Source organism: Puma concolor, chromosome B2 (genome assembly GCF_028749965.1).
Source record: "Puma concolor isolate L17-30 chromosome B2, mPumCon1.1.hap2, whole genome shotgun sequence".
Taxonomy (NCBI): domain Eukaryota; kingdom Metazoa; phylum Chordata; class Mammalia; order Carnivora; family Felidae; genus Puma; species Puma concolor.
The window spans coordinates 48,619,438-48,640,574 of record NC_141671.1 but is presented as its reverse complement, the minus strand read 5'-3'; the positions used below and the strand labels follow the sequence as shown (position 1 = coordinate 48,640,574).

The window sequence follows — 21,137 nt, the reverse complement described above, 5'->3', positions numbered from 1 at the left end:
GACAGAGAGAGACAGAGCATGAACAGGGGAGGGGCAGAGAGAGAGGGAGACACAGAATCGGAAACAGGCTCCAGGCTCCGAGCCATCAGCCCAGAGCCTGACGCGGGGCTCGAACTCCCGGACCGTGAGATCGTGACCTGGCTGAAGTTGGACGCTTAACCGACTGCGTCACCCAGGCGCCCCAGAGCTGATATATTTTTAAAAAAAATTTTTAGGGGCGCCTGGGTGGCGCAGTCGGTTAAGCGTCCGGCTTCAGCCAGGTCACGATCTCGCGGTCTGTGAGTTCGAGCCCTGCGTCAGGCTCTGGGCTGATGGCTCAGAGCCTGGAGCCTGTTTCCGATTCTATGTCTCCCTCTCTCTCTACCCCTCCCCCGTTCATGCTCTGTCTCTCTCTGTCCCAAAAATAAATAAACGTTGAAAAAAAAAATTTAAAAAAAAAAAAAATTTTTAAATGTTTATTTCTGAGAGACAGAGACAGAGACAGAGCGTGAGCGGGGAAGGGGCAGAGAGAGAGGGAGACATAGAATCTAAAACAGGCTCCAGGCTCTGAGCTGTCAGCACATACCCCAACTTGAGGCTTGAACTCAGGACTGGGATATAATTATCTGAATTGAAGTCAGACACTTAACTTACTGAGCCACCCAGGTGCCCCTTGGAGCTGGTATTTCTAATTGTATGAGTCAAGTTGGGATAAGTATGGAAAAAGATATTTGGCCACCTCTATAATTCTTCCCTCCATTGCACAGTTGTTACCTTTTACAATTCTAAGTAATGAAGATATAATAAGACAAAATTATAACACACATGGGATAATTCCCAATAACACACATGGGAAGTGCCTGGCACTGGACAGGGCAGACGGACGGGTTAGAAAGGGAGCTAAGGAAGGCCCCGTTTATTAAATGCAAAGCACAGGAGAAAGAAACGAGTTGACTTATTTTGGTGTTACCCTACAGTGAAAAGGAAGCATGAATATGAACACACACACCCTGCACAGAGTGGAGAACTACCAGCTCTGCGTGTGTAGATAATCAGGGTATACATGACCCTCATGGTTGTCACATTTTTTTACTTATTTGACAATGAGGAAAAAAATGAGTTTATTTCAGTGCAGTATGCTGTTGCTTTTCTAGAGCAGAGAGGAAAACATCAGTCTCTAACTTTGGGAAACTCGTATTTCAGTGTAGGAAGCAAACATGAAAATTATGAATATGATATAGATTGCTATTACGTTTTTTAAACATTTATTACTTATTTAGGTATTATGTGTGTATGTATGTATGTATGTTTCACACATGTGAACATGAGTGAGAGGAGCAGAGAGAGTGGGAGAGAGAAAATCCCAAGCAGTCTCCATCCTAAGAGCCTGATGCGGGCCCCACAAGGTGCTGCTCCATGTCACAAATCATGAGCTCATGAACTGAGCCAAAATCAAGAGTCAGACGCTTAACTGACCAAGCCACCCAGGTGCCCCCATGTAGAGTACTATTGTATATGGTGATAAAAAAAATTAGACTAACTCAGTGGTTTGAAGATTTTACTTATTTGTGTCAAATTTATTTTTAAAAATATAGAACTTAAGCAAAAGTTGTAGACTGGTTTACTAATGAATATCTGTATCCCTTTCATCTAGATTCATCTAACCAATTGTTAATATGTTACTATTTTGGGGTGTGTGTGTGTGTGTGTGTGTATGTGTGTGTGTGGTATTCTCTTCCTCTGTTTATAATTATTTGAAGGTAAATTTCAGCTATCATTACAATTTATGAAATATTTTGGCATGTATCCCCTACATACAATGAATAATATTTTCCTTTATGCCACAGCATCATTACTATACATAGGAAAGTAACATTAATAAACAACACATTATCTAAAATAGTCTATAATCAAAGTATACTAATTTTTAATAATGTCTTTTATATCTATAAGGCTACTGCTCTTTGAAAAATGGGAGAAAATACAAAGAGAAATATAATAGTTGTCGTCTGTAAACATTTCCCCAAACTAAGCACAGTTTTCTGAACTTCTGAAACACAAATCTAAGATTGGAAGTGAGTACTAGACTTTGGAACTGTGGAGAGAAAGCTCACGGCTGCTAGCTTCAAGGCAAAGGAGGTGATAGAGAACTTTGGTGAAGTCCTGTTGTTCTCCTTATGCCTGAACTCAGTTAAATCCACGGGGGAGGACAGAATCATGTCCTCTGGCTCTGCTTGATTTGGCTAGAGATAACAGATGATAAATTAGATTTCTTTTCTGTCACAAGCCAGCTGGGTCCTTTAAAAGAAAATAAAGGTTATCTCTGAAGTTTTATCTCTTTTTTTATATGTATACTTTTTTTTCAGGTGATTTTACTTCTATGAACTTGCTATTTTCTTCTGAAAGTCTGCACAACAATTTTATTGAGGTAAGAAGAAATAAAGACTCTTTTTAAAATATTTTTAATGTTTATTTAATATTGAGAAAGAGAGATAGAGTGCAAAGTGGGGAGGAGCAGAGAGAGGGAGACACAGAATCTGAAGCAGGCTCCAGGCTCTGGGCTGTCAGCACAAAGCCCGAGTCAATGATCGAACTCAAGAACCATGAGATCATGCCTGAGCTTGTCAGATGACCAACCGACTGAGCCATCTAGGTGTCCCATAAGAAGTAATAAAGACTTTTAATAGGGAAAGTGAAAAAATAATTTGGAATACAAATAAATAGAATTCATTTATTGATCTAAAGTTTTTGTTTCCCATTTAACCAGCTAATAGACCGTACTTTTTTTTTACGATTTTATTATCTGAGATGGTGAAAAAAAATTTTTGATAGGTCCAAAAGGACTGGAAGCCATATTGCTAATGAATAGACCATTTGTTTTCTTCTGTAAGTAGTAAAGAGAATTGAGTCTATGTGGTACCAAACACAGAAAGGAAACAAACAAACAACAACAACAAAAAACCCCAGTAGAATGAGGATAAAAAGGGTGAGAAAAAACACTCTTCACACTATTTATATTTGACATGATACAATATTTTTAAATCTATTATAGTTTACTTAACTTTATGCTGCTTAAATTTGAATGAGATATTTTTGCATTGCTTTTTCTTAAAATGTAGATTCCATAGGATTTGATCAAGAGTCGCATTTCAGTTAAGAGTTCTGGTTCTTGTGTTAGACACACAAGGACTGATATCCAAATGCTGGTATCTTTACAGGTCACTTAAACTTTGAGACTTTTATTTTCGTAATTTCTAAAAAAATCTCCATGAATTATGAGGATTAATTGAAATAATATCAAAACATTATTATTATTATTATTATTATTATTGCCTGATAGACTTTTAACACTTCTTAAAACTGTAGATAGTTTGCTTCTAAATATCATTGGCTGGAACCTCAACAGGTGCAGACCTACTACATATGTGCACTCAAACACATAGGTATTTAATTTCATCATAGTCACACCTAAAAGAGAAGTACAGTTAAGAGGTGTCTTTCAGTCATTCATTTCTTTAAAATTTTTTTTTAACATTTATTTATTTTTGAGAGACAGAGAGAGACAAAGCATGAGTGGGAGAGGGGCAGAGAGAGAGAGGGAGACACAGAATCTGAAGCAGGCTCCAGGGTCTGAGCTGTCAGCACAGAGCCCTATGCGGGGCTCAAACTCACAAGCTGTGAGAAGATGACCTGAGCTGAAGTTGGGCACTTAACCGACTGAGCCACCCAGGCTTCCCTCAAAGTCATTCATTTCTTAAGTGGCACAATTCAAATGTGAAATGACCTAACACAGATTCTGAAATCTTTTTTTCTTTTCATTTTGGAAGCATAACATATCAAGATTTGTGATGTGAAATATTTTATTCCCATAAATGATTATGTTTTGAAAAACAGTATTTCAAACTCATGACCTAAGTATCCAACTTAGTAAGTTAGAAAGGATCATAGGATATATCAAGGAAAATAAAATGAGAGAAATAACGAAGATATGAACAGAAGCCAATTAAATAGACAAATGCAGTGGAGAGAGGATCAAGAAAGGCAAATAATGTTTTTTTTCATAAACCACATTAATAAAATGTATAAGCTCCTAATAATCCTAATCAAGAGAAAAAATATGCCTAAATATTATCCAATATTCTTTGACTCTGTGATTTTCCCTTTACACTTAGCAAGAAGAGTAACATTCACTGAGAGACATTTAGCTAAGGTTGATCTTTAATCCCAACTTCTGGATTCTGTTTAGGGTGTTATAAGAAGAAATTAATGAGAAATAATAACTAATGGGAATCAGCTTCTGATTATTTAAGACTTTTTGTTCTGGGGCACCTGACTAGCTCAGTTGGTAAAGCCTGCAACTCTTGATCTTGGGGTTGTGAGTTCGAGCCCCATGTTGGGTATAGAGATTACCTAAAAATAAAATCTTAAAAAAGAAGAATTTTTGTTCTACACATGAATTTTGGGATGGGGGTGGGGATGCCAAATTCATTTATTGAAAGGAATGGTACAAGGAAATACAAGAGGATGATTTGGGAAAACTTACAAAAAAGAAAAGTTCAGGCAAACAAGTATGTGCTGCCTTGGCAAGATAACACAGTGGCTGTGGGCAAGGCAGCTAAGACTGAACCTTGTTTTCACTATCTCCCCGTGTACGCCTGTCAAAGAGCTTGTCGTATCAGATTCTGCAGCCCCATCTTGTGCAAGTCGGTTACATGGCTACCTAATTACATGATGGGTTTCACCTGTCCTTTCATCTAATAAATCTCAAGGAAGTGGGATCAGTTTTTTCACTGGCCTGTTTTTACAGTTTCATTAGCAACTAATTCACATATTTTTCCAAGGGTCATGCATACTCCATCACATTCAACTCATTTGTTCTTTCTTCATTTTCTGAAGGTTTCTTGAAATCTTGAAGTAAGATTCAGCCATCTCACGGCTCTGGATCATTAGCCCTTTCTTAGTGTGTTCTCTTTCTTCATAATATTGGTTGAGTCACATTATTATAGTCAAAGTAGTAAGACATGGACAGGTAGTTGGGAGACAGGTAGAACTCCAGGTTAATCTAACAGTTGATGGTGGCCTACATATTCTGCTGTTAGTCCTGCTGTTCATTCATTGTTTTTTTTGTGTGTGCGCCAAATATGGAAAATGTGGACTGGATCAGAAATACCTCCGAGAAAACACAGCAAAAAATTAGAGCCTAGTACTGGACTTAATGCATAAGATTTTTTGCGCCATGATATTAATAATTCTGCTTAGGAGGTATACATAAGTGGGTTAGGATGACTTTTTTTTTTAATTTTTTTTTAACGTTTATTTGTTTTTGAGACAGAGAGAGACACAGCATGAATGAGGGAGGGTCAGAGAGACGGAGGCACAGAATCCGAAACAGGCTCCAGGCTCTGAGCTGTCAGTACAGACCCCGACGCGGGACTCGAACTCACGGACCGCGAGATCATGACCTGAGCCGAAGTCGGCCGCCCAACCGACTGAGCCACCCAGGCGCCCCATGGATGACGTTTGAAATGTTAGCAAATCTCCAGTCTTATTATCATATACATTTAAAATCGATATACATACAATGAACTGTGACAATTCACTTACTGTGTCCATCTCTGCAATAAAAAATCTCTGTGGTAAATTCTAGCTGTAAGGTACTAGGTGTCATAATATTAAGAATTTTGAATATTTTTATTTTAGAATGAGAAATGTCTTTGAAGCGTGTGTAAAATATTGATGGGATCACTAAGGTATCACTTTTATCTTGATGTTTTAGTAAGTTAAATCCACTACTAGTGAAATGATAATACCCTTTAGAGTCTTCCCTAAAAAGGAGCATTTTAATATTAGTACAGATAGATGATATTTTGTATGAAAATAAAATAGACTTTTCCTCACTATGAGCTGTTAGCATATCATGTGACTCTGTTCGACAAAGAATGCAAATGGTCTCAAAACGGATAAGCCTTAGTAGTCAGGTCTACTTTTTGGGAATGCCTACAAATGAAAAGGTTGTTTCCTTATTTCATCAATACCTCTCTTTCTCTCTCTTTCTCTGTGTGTTTTATTCTATGTAATAACTATAGTCATTCATTTCCACAATAAATGTGGAGAGTCACGATAGAGGAGAGAAAGGAAAAACTGCAAATACAGCAATGAAAATAATGTAGGGCTTATAGTTAACCAATACATGATGGTTAGCTTGACATTAATGACATTATTTTTCTTTTTTTTACAGTATCTTAATGGCTACATTATTTTTTTCTTGTAGTATTTTGGAGGTAGGAAATTACCTAGGAAAAATTTTATGATGATTTCTGACTAGACAGATGCCTTTAAATTTTCTTTGTAAGCAAATTTCCTAGCAGGCATTTTCACGGTCTTTCTTCCTGTTCTGAGGTTTATATGGTTGTGTATGAGGGGAATTCCATATGAAGGTAAAATGTATATGTGCCATAGGAGTGATTTAAATAAAATACTATGATGGGTGAAGAGGGCCAAAAGATACAAAGTTCCAATTATAAAATGAATGTCCTGAGAATGTAATGTACAACACTATGATTATAATTAATAATACTGTATTACATATTTGTCAAGTGCTGAGAGAGTAGATCTTAAAAGTTGTCATCACAAGGAAAAATTTTTGTTAACCATGCATGGTAACTAGACTTCTTTTAGTGATCATTTCGCAGTATACATAGATATCAAATAATTATGCTGTACACCTTAAACTAGTATCATATTATGTGTCATTATACCTTCACAACAACAACAACAAGAGGGTAAGAGGCAGAAGGACATCTGGATCCACTATAACTATCCTGAGAAGACAAGGTGGGGAGTCTTCCAGGAAAGGGGATAATATATATTAAAGATGGTTTGCATTATGAGGACGTTATTGGAAAGGCTTTCCAACACTTACAGTACTCCCATGGAAGGAAGAAGGAGGAATGTTTTCTTTAGCTCAGCAAGAGTGAATCTCTGAATGAGTCATCTGGGTGGCTCAGTCGGTTAAGCGACCAACTCTTGATTTCATCTCAGGTCATGATCTCACAGTTCATGGGATCGAGCCCTGCTTCAGACTCCATGCTGACAGCAAGGAGCCTGCCTGGGATTCTCTCTTTCTCTCTCTCTTTCTACCACTCCCCTTCTCCCATTCTCTCTCTCTCTCTCAATAAATAAAAACTCCAAAAAGAAAAAAAAAAGGGGGTGAGTATCTGAACCAAATCTAGTTTGACATGCTGGGACTAATGTCATGTGGATGTGACCCTACATGCAAATTAAGAATGGCTGGATGAAGGCATATTCCCTGTGGACACTGATACCATCTACTGTACTAGCTTGCTGTGGGCTGAATGTCTGTGTCCCCCCCAAATCCACATGTTGAAACCTAATCCCCAATGCGATGGTATTTGGAGGTAGGGTCTTTGGGTGGTGATTAGGTCAAACAAGGGAACCACTTATGATGGGAAATGTGCCCTTAAAAAAGGGGCCCAGCAGAGGTCCCTCTGTGCTTCTGCCATGTGAGCACACAGCCGGATGATGGCCATCTATGACATTGGAGGCAAACCCTTTCCACACACCAAGTCTGCCAGCATCTTGATTTTGTACTTCCCAACCTCCAGAACTGTGAGAAATAAATTTTTGTTGCTTATAAACAATAAACAAACACATACTATTGCTGTCAAAGGAGGGAATAATCACTTTTTTTAATAATCACTTTTTAAAAAGTATTCAAGGAAGACATCAGCTATGTCTGCTGCAATCTACTATGCGAAAGACAGATGCAGCATAGACAACATGAAAACAAATGGGTGTGGCTGTGCTCCAAAAACACTTTATTTATGAAAACAGTCAATAGGCAGATTTGGCCTGAAAGCCATTTCCTGACCCCTGATCTAAATCCTCATGGCTCAGGATACTTCACATGCCATGGCTGGATTACAAATTTCACCTATTCCTATTTTCTAGTTGCCAGAACTAGAAAAAAAAAAAACTGTAGCAATATGGCTATGGGTGTGAGTTGCAAAAGACTTAATGATCAGGGTAAAATTATCTTTAATGAACAGGAAAATATTTCTTACCACACTGGATCTGTGACATTTTCTATGCTATTATGTAAGTATACTATAACAAACAATGGGTGACAGAATGAAACAAAGAGGTGTATGAAGTTAGAACAGGATCATTCCTAGCATCATTCAAAGGTGAGAACATCTGCTCTTGTATCTTTGTAATGAATAAAGTCATAAAATTTAATATTAAAGCTTGAGCAATGCCGAAAGAACTGTTTGTCAGAAGGGACATGGTGAATTTTCATTGTAGTCCTCCTTCGATGATGTCATACACGCAAAGAGTTGATGCTATGGTAGTGTAGTTCCAAGAACCAATTTCATCTGCCATGGAGTTAGTGGCTATAAGTAGATCATGGTCAACCGCAGGCAGGCCAAAAATTTGGAGGAAGTATTACTTAAAAACAGTCTTTCAGTAGACCTACCCTCTCATGGTCTCTTCAGAAACCTTTGAAGTTAACAAATGAAAGATTCTAGATTCAAGTGATTTCAGATCCTTTACATTGCAAAAGCAGATGCCCCCATTACTGATCCAGAACAAATGCAAGGAAATTGAAGAGTATGGAATGTGCAGAACGCTTGTGGTATTGCCTTGCTCCATTGTAATTGTGAATAGATATGTGCAGCAACAATCTATTGAAAAAGCCATTATCATCAAGGGCTCAAACTCATAAGGAAAAAGGGTGAGATCACATCTCCAGAAAAGCCACAAAACCTGCTGATGTGATAGCTAAGGGTGAAGGGTATCAGAACAGACAGTAGAGGAGGGAATGAATAAGCACCAGTTGAGACCCAGAGATCAATAATAGTATAAATCCATAAATATCTTCTAGGTTTGCCTTTAAGAGGAAGGATCCAAAGGGATCATGGAGGAGGTGCTCCTCAAACCTAGGTAAAGAAATAAGTTTACATGACATAAATAGCCATGAAATGTGACTGTGATTTATCAAGGGCCCCAGCTGCTAGGCTTTGAGATAAACCTCTGCATTTGTGCTGAGGCAATACTCTTCAGAGGCTGCTTCCAGCCAATGATTGGTTGTAGCAAGGTTACTAGAGTAGATACTTTCCTAAGAGACACAAGTTTCCTCAGATTGCTGATTCTGTGGGCGTAGTCCTCTATGGTTTTGCCACTCCTTTTGTAGTTTGCACTGGAGCCTAAGGATGCATCCAACCAATTTTTTTTTTTTTTATCTATGTCACTCAGGATCAGCCTTGCATCCCAGTCTAATGATCTAACCTTTCCTGACTCCCTTCTTTTCCTCGTACTGGTATTTCGTCTACTAAAATCTTAGCACATTTAATTCTGTAGAGGCACATATTTCTTGCACACATGGACTAGCTCTCCACTAGTTTAGGTAAATACTTTAAAAGTTTTATCCTCTTGTCATATGCTGTATTGTAAAATATTTAAGAAATATTTATAATACATATTATCACATACATACAAATGAGAGGCATGTATAAACAGCAATAATTTCTGACAAGCCACACTTCATTGTGTCCTCATAACAGTAAATGCAAATTAATCACATATATTAATGTATCTTACTCAGAGTGGCTATGGCAATACTTAGCATTTCAGTGCAAAGGCTTTGTGGAACTGAAAAAACTAAGCCAAACTACCTACTTTTGGATCAAAATGTATAATCACATAATCACATATGATCCAAATCCAACCAAGAAAAATACATAAACATGAGTTTATTACCCTAATACACAATTAGAAAAGTATTGTCACAACACATGAAAATTATAACCAATATTTCAACATAAACTTAAAACATTTTAAGAAGGGGATTAAAATTTTAATTTAAAAAGAATAAATAAACATATCAAGCCATTTTTCTTGAATTAGCACTCTGAGTTGTTCCTAGCCTTTTGTTAATTTTCACAGTTCTGAAAAGGTTAACTCTGACAGTTTTCGGGAGCTTTTTCATTGCTTTTCCTGAGGGGCAGGTTCTCAGAAGTTCTCATCCCACCACTTCGGTTGATGTCATCCTCCACATTAATATTTAAACTCTGGTTTTTCTTCTTAGATGCCATCAGCTTATAGCAAATTCCATCTTGGCAAATGGTAGTACTCCATAACCATTTGTTGACTAAATGTTGCATGGTGATACATTGAAGTGGTCTTTCTCCTATCAGCTGAGGCTGAATTTTCAGGGTTTTTCTTTTCTTTTTTTTTTTTTTTCTTTTCCAAAAAGAAAGCATAGCTAAGTCAAGTTCCTTACATTTGATTTGTACTTTATCATTTGAAATATTTTTGGGTAAAGGATAACGAATGTCAGGCAAGTAAGTTAATCTCTTTTGATTTCACATTTGTCACCTGTAACACAAGAGGATTTGATTATCCCTAAGCAGTCCCCACATTCTTTACTCATCTGTGACATAGATCCTATGACCCTGGGATTCATTTTTCTGATGTTTAATAGAATGAATGAATCTGGTTTCTCTGAGTAACACGTGGCCCCTTCCAGCAGTCTTAGCGTTCCGTGATCTTGTTAGAAATGCAATTGTTAGGCTCCATTCTAGACCTACTAAATCAGAAATGCTGGAGGTGGGGCCTAGCAATTTGTTTTTAACAAGCCCTCTAGGGGATTGTGATGTAGCTAATGTTTAAGAACCATTGTCCCAGAAAATCCCTTGACTCTGGTAGGAGAGGATCAATTAGTGTTCTGTGTTTACAGCATCAGATTCTGGGTATTGTGTAAAACTTCCAGCTTTTCCTCCTGTATATGAAATAATAGATGAGGGCAATATGCAGATTGGATCAGAATATACTTCTAGTTCCATCACAGAATTAAAGACATTAGACATTAGAATTGTAAAATCAAATGATTTATTATAAAACATTCATAAATCATACTTTAAAACCCGTTATATAGAGTATTTCCCATACTTAGTAAACCCAGAATTTCTTGATCAGGTCACATTTAAAAAATTACACATTATATATATAAGTTATGAATCACTAAATTCTACATCTGAAACCAATTTTACCATATATGTTAACTAACTAGAATTTAAATAAAAACTCAAAATAAAAAAATAATTACACATTATATGAATAAAAATAAATCATTTAATCTCCCTGGTTCTCATCTGCAAACAAAAGTGATTTCAATGGAAGCTTATAGCTATAAAATCCTATAGTTTTGACATTCAGTAATTTAATACTAAAAATACTAGAATATTTATCATAATATATAACATATAATAGAGGAATGTATTACTATAAGATTTCCAGTCTGATGTTTTTAGCAATCCAAACACATTTCCTTTACAAGTCTCTTAAAGTTATGTTTTCATGAGAGTCTGTTTAAGGTAACACAAGCAGGTTTTACTTTTATGAGAAAAATTTAGTAATAATTCTTGTGACCATGTTCTTTGAACATGGCACAATCCAACCAAGCATACAAATGTTCTTGCTATTGATAAGCCTCAGTAGTTAAAACCACTTCCCTGGAGAATCTATAAATAAAAGCATTCTCTGTTTTCTTATTTGGAAACACTTGACTTGAAAAAGATCTGTTGACATATTTTTTTTTTTTCCTAAGAAACTCCACCATGAAGATTCATCTCTTTTTCTTTATGCTGCTCTTTTGGGTCACGATTTTACCAGGTAACATGTAAATATTTATGGGCTTATTTACGCTAATTAATTTGCAGAAGCACAAGTTGTTGCTTATTAAAAATATGGTAACAACATAGGGTTTAAAAATTTTTATCCTAAATGCAATGTGGTACTCTGGACTGAACCCGAGAATAGGAAAAAAAAAAAAGACAATCGTGGGGAAATTAGTAATATGTGAATAAAATTTGCAGTTTAGTTGATAGTATTATACCAATGCTCATTTCTTAGTTTTGATAATGTAGCATGGTTGAGTGAGATGTTTACCATGATGGGAATTTCACCTCTATTATCCTTGCAACTCTTCTGTAAATCTAAATTGATTTCAAAATAAAAAGTTTTAAAAGATTAAATCAATACCTTAGTCTATTCAGCTTCATTCTGAAACAATTTGTGACTGAGACAATTCTTACTGGAAAAATTGTTCATTAGCATAATCAACTGGTATGGGATAGATGATTCAGTGCTAGACAAAGATTGATTTACCTTTTCCTTCTTTTTAATCTATGCCAGTATACTACTTCCGATTATCAGAAGCCTTTCTTACTATTCTGTTCTTGTCATACAGGCAAATCATGTCTGTTGTTAGCTTTTCTTTATATATTTCTGGTCTCTGCCCTCTGTCTTTGAGTGCTACAGATCACATGAATGTTGAATGTAATACAAATACACGAGCTATATTTTTCATGAGATTTTTTTTCCACCCTCAAAGCCTACTTCCTCACATCAGGTATGTAACAAGATTCTCTCCTCCTGAGTTAATGTGTAAGTATGAATTTTACAGAAATAGAATAATACATTTTGGGAAAGAAGAGATCATTGAGTCTCAAACTTTCTATTTAAAGACCTTAAGACGTAGCTCAAGTCTACCTAACTGGCATTAAAATTAGGCTCAAAGTCACTCACTCTTAGGAAAAATATCCCTTTCTTGGTACCTGGCTGATTTCTTATGGCCCAACAGAAATCATAACAGAAGCCTAAGAGAATAAATTAACTTATTCTTTCATTGTGAATACTGTAAAGTCCATCATGACAATCTAAAAATGTATATACTTAATAAACTGATACATTATCATTTAGAGGTTGCAAGTAGATAAAATTCTAAATAGGGGCCAAGCATCAATGAAGTAACAAAGAAATACAGTTAATTGTTCATTTAACTAAGAGAATAACTTCCTTTATTTCCATTCAAAACTTATTAGAAAATGATCTCTGGATTTTCTTTGCCAGCACTAGAAAGTGCGAAAAAGAAATTCTATGCAGATTCATATAGCTTTTTTTTTTTTTTTTTTTTTTTTCTTTTTTTCAACGTTTACCCATTTTCGGGACAGAGAGAGAGCATGAACGGGGGAGGGGCAGAGAGAGAGGGAGACACAGAATCGGAAACAGGCTCCAGGCTCTGAGCCATCAGCCCAGAGCCCGACGCGGGGCTCGAACTCACGGACCGCGAGATCGTGACCTGGCTGAAGTCGGACGCTCAACCGACTGCGCCACCCAGGCGCCCCATAGCTTTTAACATGTGATAAATCTTTTTCTTCTTTTAATTTCAAAATAGCTAGCATGATTAGACTGTGATGTCAAGCATTTTTATGTCTTAGGAACTTATTTTTTCTTCCTAACAGCAATATCAGGTGCTCCTACCAATAATTAAAGTCATTTGTACATTTATCAACAAACTGAAAAGTCATGTGTCCTGTAGACTTAAAGATTCAAAACCAGTTGGGGAGGGGCGCCTGGGTGGCTCAGTTAGTTGTCTTCATCTCCTTATTTTGGCTCAGGTCATGATCTCATGGTCTTGAGCTCAAGCCCCGCATCCAGCTCTGTGCTGGGCATGGAGCCTGGTTAAGATTGTCTCTTCCTCTCCCCCTGCCCCTCCCCTACTTGTGTGTACGCACACGTGCACGTGCACATTCTCATTCTCTCTCTCTGCCTCTCTCTCTCTTTCTCAAAGAAAAAAAAAAAAGAGAAAAAAAAACACCAGTTGGGGATACAGTGGGGAAACAGTAGCATAGATTACACCATCAGTGCATCACTGTTATTAACTTTTTGCATATTTTTCTTATATTTTCAAAGTAAAGTCATTGACCTTGTTAATCACACATGTACCAAACTTTTAGAAAACTACCCTTACCAGCAACAACAACAAAAAATTCAAAGTAAAAGAATTATGTCAGGATACATATTTTTCCGTACAAATTTAAGGAAGTGTGATAGAAAATCTAGACATGTAGAAAATAATAAAACAATAACAATGCTGTCTTTCAACTTATAGCTCACCAACATGTGGGGGTTGAATTAAACTACACAAACTGAATTGTCATATGTGTGACTCTTTTAGAGTTCTTCAGTTGTTCTTATATCTCACCTGCAAAGTGTAAAAATCCTTACTCAAAATTGAGACAGAAAATTTTCATTCTTTTCTCACTCTGACTGTTATAGATGAAGAGATGTCCAGATAAAAGCCATGGTCTATGCAGGGAAATGTCTGTTGAAGTCATTTAGCTTTCCTCTTCATTTATAGAGGTTATAAATGCACCAAATGTCTAGAAATAAAGTATTGTTTCACTCCCAGGTATTGTTTGACTTTACCTGACAAACTGAAAAAAAAAAATATGTTATTGCCAATATCCCTTTTCTTTAAATCTGACATATACTTTGAATGGGATAGTATAGCTTTGTGTGGCAAGAATTGTCATGCTTCCCCTCCTCCCATTTCCAAGGAAGTTAATGGTAGCCTAAAGGATAAAACAGCAGGTGAGTGAAAATAAAAATAAATTATGGGTTGAAAAATATTTAGGAAATGCCTTGTCCATTTCTAGCTTATATATTAAATAAAACTTTATATACTATTTAATGAAACTCCCTAGCATGTTAACATGTTAATAGATGCAGTATGAATGATACATACGAAATGCTTTGTGAGAGTCCTGAAAAAAGAGCTTACTTTCCTGAAAGTGATCCACAGACATATCAGAGAGAAGACAGTATGCAAACAATGTATCTGAGGGTGGAGACAGTTATGTTTGGCTTATCACAGCATCACAAGACAGTAATTTTAATCACTGAAAACAGCGTTTTCAATTAGAGGCAACTTTGACCCCAAGGAGACATTAGGCAATGTCTGGAGACGTTTTCAGTTGTCACAACAGGTATTATTGGCATCTAGTGGGCAGAGGCCAAGGATGCTGCTAAACATTCTTCAGTGAACAGTATAGCATCCCACAGCAAAGAATTGTCCAACTCAAAAGGTCAATAGTGTTTAGGGGGAGAAAGCCTGCACTAGGGATTGGCTTAGCGTTTAACAAGGGGTGTACCTAATAGTTGAATTGAGTGACTGGAGGCTTGCAAAGGTGAATGGCAGTGACCCAAACACACAGGCCTGGGGAATACTTATATTTTGAGCTGAAAATGACAAGAAAGGAGACAATATTTTTAGAAAGGTGAAATAAGACGAAGAATGAATAAGAGAAGGGGTGAGGTCAGTTTAAGGTGGAATATTGATCAACACCATCAAGTGTGACAGTCCTCTTGTCGAATACAATTCAGGTTTCTGTCACTGGCAAATCATACATGCGTTTGATAATAGTAACTTCTCAGAAACTATAGAATAAATAACGACATTTAGAAGTTAGCATTCAATCTTTGCAATGTAACTATTCTACTGTAAATTGTGTCATATTCTGCATTACATCAGTTATAGTGAGAAGAGAGCTAATTTTAATAGAATAGCTAGGTTTTATATCAGCTCTGTATACCAACAATATAGAATATGTAGCTCTGAGTCCATATATTCACTGAGAAGTATCACTACTTACCACCAACTGTTGGAAATGCAGACAGCATGTCTAGGTAGAAAGGCCTGGCCTTTAAGGGGACTGATTGGAACACTAGACCTAATTATGGTTGAAACTAGTGGCAAAGTTTGTTTTCATACCACAAGTTTACAAAAATATTTGAATCTGGCCTTCAGTCAGCCATCTGCAATATTCAGAATTCTCCCACACCAGTTCCCTTTAATCTCACCACATGAGTAAAATGACGTGTCTACGAAAAATGCACCAAAACATACGGTTTATGAAAACAAATGGGCCAGCACATATAGTGAAATATAAACTTAAAATATATTTGGCTTGGAAAGAATCTTACAACCTATCAGACCAATATCTCCCAATTCCCCAAGTATCCCCAACTATTTTAAATATAAACTTTAAGTGAAAATCAATTTGTAAATGATACGATAAAACATGTAGTTCAGAGCACTGGTAATATTAAAAATCATGTCATGGCTAACAATGGTCTTACCTCTAGTCATTCCCATTTTTTAAATCAGTGCTGTCATCAGACACGTGTCTAAGTTAAATAATTTCTTTGGGGATGTAAATCCCAAGAGACCCGGGGGAATTGTAGGAATTCGGACGAATTGCTTACGATTACCTGTCTCTCAAGATTTTAGAAAAGTAAAATAAATCTACAATAGAAGTCGCTTGCAGAACTCAAAAAGCACAACGTTGTGTCAAAATAATATTTTTGAAAGCAGAAAAGGGGGAAGTCAAAGGCAATTGGATAACTGTAGAGCCCAAACCTGAGAGAAGATAAATAATGAGCACTTCTTGGGCTGTTGATTTGGGGAACTATCCTTGAGTTACTTACTGTCCAGTCACTTGTAAGGAAGCAAGCTGGCACACCTAACTTAGGTCCACGGCACTTTCTAATTTTCAGGATTTACTTGCATCAAGGGACAGTACATGAGCTTAAACTTTCTTCAGTAAGATTTTCCCTGTCATAAATTAGAAGGGGGACATTTTCTTTTGACCTACACAATAATCTTCTACTTCTTGGACCTTCTCCTTTTAAAATATGGGTGTGTCATAGCTAAGTTACTAATTTCAGTCATTCTTTCCTTCTTACAGCCAGAAAGAAATATCCCCACTATGGTAGCTTGGATTTGAGGAGAGAGTGCAGAAAGGGTAATGGCTGATGTAAACTTGAGTGCCAGGAAAATGAAATTAGGATTGCTTACTGCATGCGACCTGCAACCCATTGCTGCTTGCAGAAGTAAAGCTGACAGAAGACAAGAAAGAGATACACGCTCCAAGAAGAGAGGACCAGTGTTACTAAGTCTTCCCAGAGTATACTTCAAGGCTTGTGTATCTCAAAGAATTAAATAAAATTTAACATTGAGCCACTCCCAAGTGGTTCTATGTCACACATGTACCTGGTGCATTTACACCGCATTTTCTCTTGATCTCTTGGTACCGGAAGTAAGCAGAATTTATTTTATGGGAATTCCCCAAGAACTACCAAAAATTCTAAGTGCTTTGTGTGGGTTGACATAAGTACTGTTGTGAGAAACCCTAGGTCAGAGAAATGGGAGAAGCATATTCCTGAAATGGAAGCCTCCAGTGGAAATGTGCTGCATTTTCATCATTAAACACTGCTCTATAGATTATCCCATGAACGGATACAAATCCACAGGGCTTGTGAGACTAGGAATTGAGAATGCAGATCCTGCTCATGAGAGAAAGAGCTGAAGTAAGAGAAGATCAGTATAAGAACAGAAAAGCAGAGGAAATCATAATCAGCTCCAATTTCTGTCCTTCTTACGTATTTAGTGGAGAAAAAATGTGTATCAGGAAATAAAAGAGGGAGTAAAAATGGAAGGGAAGAATTCCTTGAAGGAGAAGAGCCTATATGTAATTAAGTATTTTGACAAAGAAAGGCAGAAACTATGGCTAACTACTCATTTGGGCTCCGCAGTCCTCAGATAATTGTGTCTGAGGAGACACCAAGCAAAAGAAAGGAGGAGAGTGATCTGCAGTCGTGAGCTTTACTCTGTCAGAGTTCCTCTTGCTACTTCCTCTCAAGGGCCACATTATCTCTCCCACAACACTCGCACCAATAAGTCTGTATCAGATGGTTGCTATTAGAAAATGCACATTCCACTTCTTTTATGAGTTTAGGGCTGCAACTTAGTTATTGGTATTAATTCAGAACTATTTTTAAAAACACCATTGATAGCATAACACAGTAATAAAACAGAAGCTTGCCTTCACCAAAAATAAAGCTGAATATATTTTTGTAATTTAACTAAGTAAAATGAAATTTATTGAGTGGATATATGTAAGCCAGACTTGGACGCAGCAGGAGATGAGAAGTTAAAGAATTACAGGCTCATTCTATCTGGATATTTTCCTCCTTCCTTCCTTCCTTCCTTCCTTCCTTCCTTCCTCCCTCCCTCCCTTCTTTCTTTCTTTCTTTCTTTCTTTCTTTCTTTCTTTCTTGTTGAAGTATAGTTGACATACAGTATTATATTAGTTTCAGGTGTACAATATAGTGATTCAATAATTCTATATATTACAAAATGCTTGCCACGAGTATAGTTGCCATCTGTCACCTCTACTGATATTTTTTATTAATGCTTATTCATGTATTTTTAGAGAGAGAGAGAGCACAAGTGGAGAGGGGCAAAAGGGAAGGAGAGGGAGAATCCCAAGCAGGCTCCACACTGCCAGCACTGAGGCCAATGAGGGGCTCAGTCTCATGAACTGGGAGATCTTGACCTGAGCGGAAATCAAGAGTGAATGCTTAACCAACCAAGCCACCCAGGAGCCCCTATTGATGTTTTTATTATGGCATCACATTACATCTTCTAAATGCAGATTTGAGATGCATTATCTATTATGGTAACATGAACAGAGAAATAATTTTTCTCTATTTAGATAAAGTTTTTGGATTTACTTCCATCATAAGGGACTGTTCACTTTTTCATGTTTTATTTTAATAAAAATATGACTTCCTATTATGAAGCAATTACTAAGCATATGTTGGAGTTTCACATGCATTATCTTTCACATATTTTAATAACTTGAAATACACTTTGACTTCTCAAGTGTGTTCCTTTGTAGTATAAATATCTTCAAAGGTATTTTTACAGTATTTATTTGAACAGGGTTTTCAACCTGAGAACTATTGTTATTTTGATCCAGACAATTCTTTGTTGTCCAGATCTCCTCTTCATTGTATCTTTAGCAATAGGATGTTTCTTAGTATCCCTAGCCTTTACCCACCAGATACCAATAGCTCTCTTTCCCCTAATTGTGACAAAAATGTCTACCTACATTGTCAATATCCCTTCTGGAGGCAAAATCACTCCAGATTAGAACAACCATCTTATCATTACATACTCATTCTCACAGAAATTTCAAAATTAAAAGTGGAAACAACAACCAAAATCAGTACTATTTCCAGGTAGCACATTTTCTGTGTCTTATGAAAACTATTTGAAATTTTCATGTTATTACATATGCACTAGAGATGATATATTAGTGGCCCGTAAAAAACATAGCCCAACTTTTGAATAATGAATATATGTTGAGAAGATTAGTAAAATTAAATTCTTAAAATGAAAGCTCAAGTTACATCTTACCTAACCAGACACAATCATTATATTAAGATCTGTAATGTAGAATCGAGAAGCTTAGTATACTATTAATATGGAACAAATAAGAATTGAGTTTTTATTGGCCATCAAGAAGTGGCAGGCGATAAGAGGTTTCCTGGAAGACACCCAAGACATCTCCGCATATGAACTAGTCTATACTGGTAGACCCTCTATCCTTCAGTGCTTGACAAAGAAAAACAAAACCATCTATATTTCTGAGCTGGTCTTTCCTGCGGTCCAGTGTACATTCAAGCCACCAGACTCTTTTCAGCCCAAGGAACAAATGTGACAAACTTGAAGGAGAAATGTAAACCTATGGGCATCAATTAGGAAATTAATATTTTTACCTACAGAAATCTTTTAACTGTTTGTTGTGCATGATATTGACTAAACATTGCAGAAGCCCTTTTGACAAAGTTCTGCATCCAACTCCCTTAAAAAGAAAGATATGTCACTAATTATTCATACTGACCTCAGAGTTTGTTAACAACAACAAAAAAATAAAGAATAAAAGGTAAATATTTACACATGGGAAGATTTCTGGAAACTTTCTTGCTCATGCATTTTAATTTTCATTGGGTTAATTGACAATACAGATAGATAATCTTAAATTAAACTGCAGTTGACCTTTGAACAATAGGGGTTTGGAGTACATGGATCCACTTCTATGTGGATTTTTTTAGATAAATACAATATAGTATTACAAAAGTGTTTTCTCTTTTTCATAATTTTTTCAATAGCATTTTCTCTAGCTTACTTTATTGTAAGAATGCACCACATAAAACATATAACCTACATAATATATATTAACTGACTATTTATATTCTCCATAAGGCTTCTAGTCAACCGTAGGCTATACATAGTTAAATTTTGGGGGAGTCAGAAGTTATATGTGGATTTCCAACTCATGCGGGCGACAGAAGGTCAATGTTTCTAAGTATTGAGTTGTTTGTGGATCAACTGTGGTTAGATCTAGAGCTGGAAGTTTTACATTTTTCTGTCCTTTGGTCCAGAGTGTATTTCCCTTCACTTTTAGTTTTCTTTGAGTCTGGATTAGCAGTGGCCCTGATGAAGGAGGCACCAAGAGGTGTTAGGTATTTTTGTTGTAGTCATAGCTCAATACACACCTGAATCAGTTAAAAGCATTCTGTTGGAATGAGGTCTATCACTCTGAAATCCCAGCACAGGATTAGAGAGGAAGATACCATGCATTCATACCCACCCCATTTCAGGATTTATTTCACCTTCATATCCTTGGGCAAGAATGAAATGCAATTCCAAATAGTAATTTATTTATTCAGACACTTGACTAATAATGGCTTGCTTCTTCCCAGGTATGATATTATGGGTTTTGGATTTGAAGATAAAATTACAGCTCTTGCCTTTTAAAAAAAAAAAAAAAGTTTATTCATTTATTTTGAGAGAGACAGAGAGAGAAAGAGAGAGAGAGAGAATGGGTGGAGAAAGGGCAGAGAGTGAGGGAGAGAGAGGATCCCAAGCAGGCTTTGTGCTGTCAGCACAGAGCCTGACATGGGGCTTAATCCCAGGAACTGTAAGATCATGATTTGAGTGGAAATCAAGAGCCAAATGCTTAACTGACTAGGCCACCAAGGCACCCCTACAGCTCCTGTTTTAAGAAACTAATAGTTACCAATAACAAACTGAGTTTTAAGTAATTATTCAAACTGATAGATTTCAAAATGAGTAAGACATGGGATGTGCCCCCAAGAAAAGCAATGTCAATTCATAACACTGACAATACATTAGACACTGCATTCCATGCCCCCCTCTCTCATTTATTTACCAATTCAATGAATATTCTTTGAGAACCTACTATGTATAGCCATAATGTAATATGATTAGGACACATCAACAAACAAAACAGGCACTATTTCCTATCTTTGTGGAGCTCATATTCCAGAAGTGGAGACAAATACAAGCAGCAAACATAATAAATAAGCATTTTATGCTAGAAGATGATAAATCAGAGTTCAGGGACCCCAAAAAATGAAAT

At 36.6% G+C, this 21,137-nt stretch overlaps 1 pseudogene; it reads left to right on the top strand.

Annotated features, from left to right (window-relative positions):
- Positions 1-11,618: 11,618 nt before the first annotated feature.
- Positions 11,619-16,741, top strand: LOC112862897 (beta-defensin 110-like; annotated as a pseudogene).
- The last annotated feature ends 4,396 nt before the right edge of the window (positions 16,742-21,137 follow it).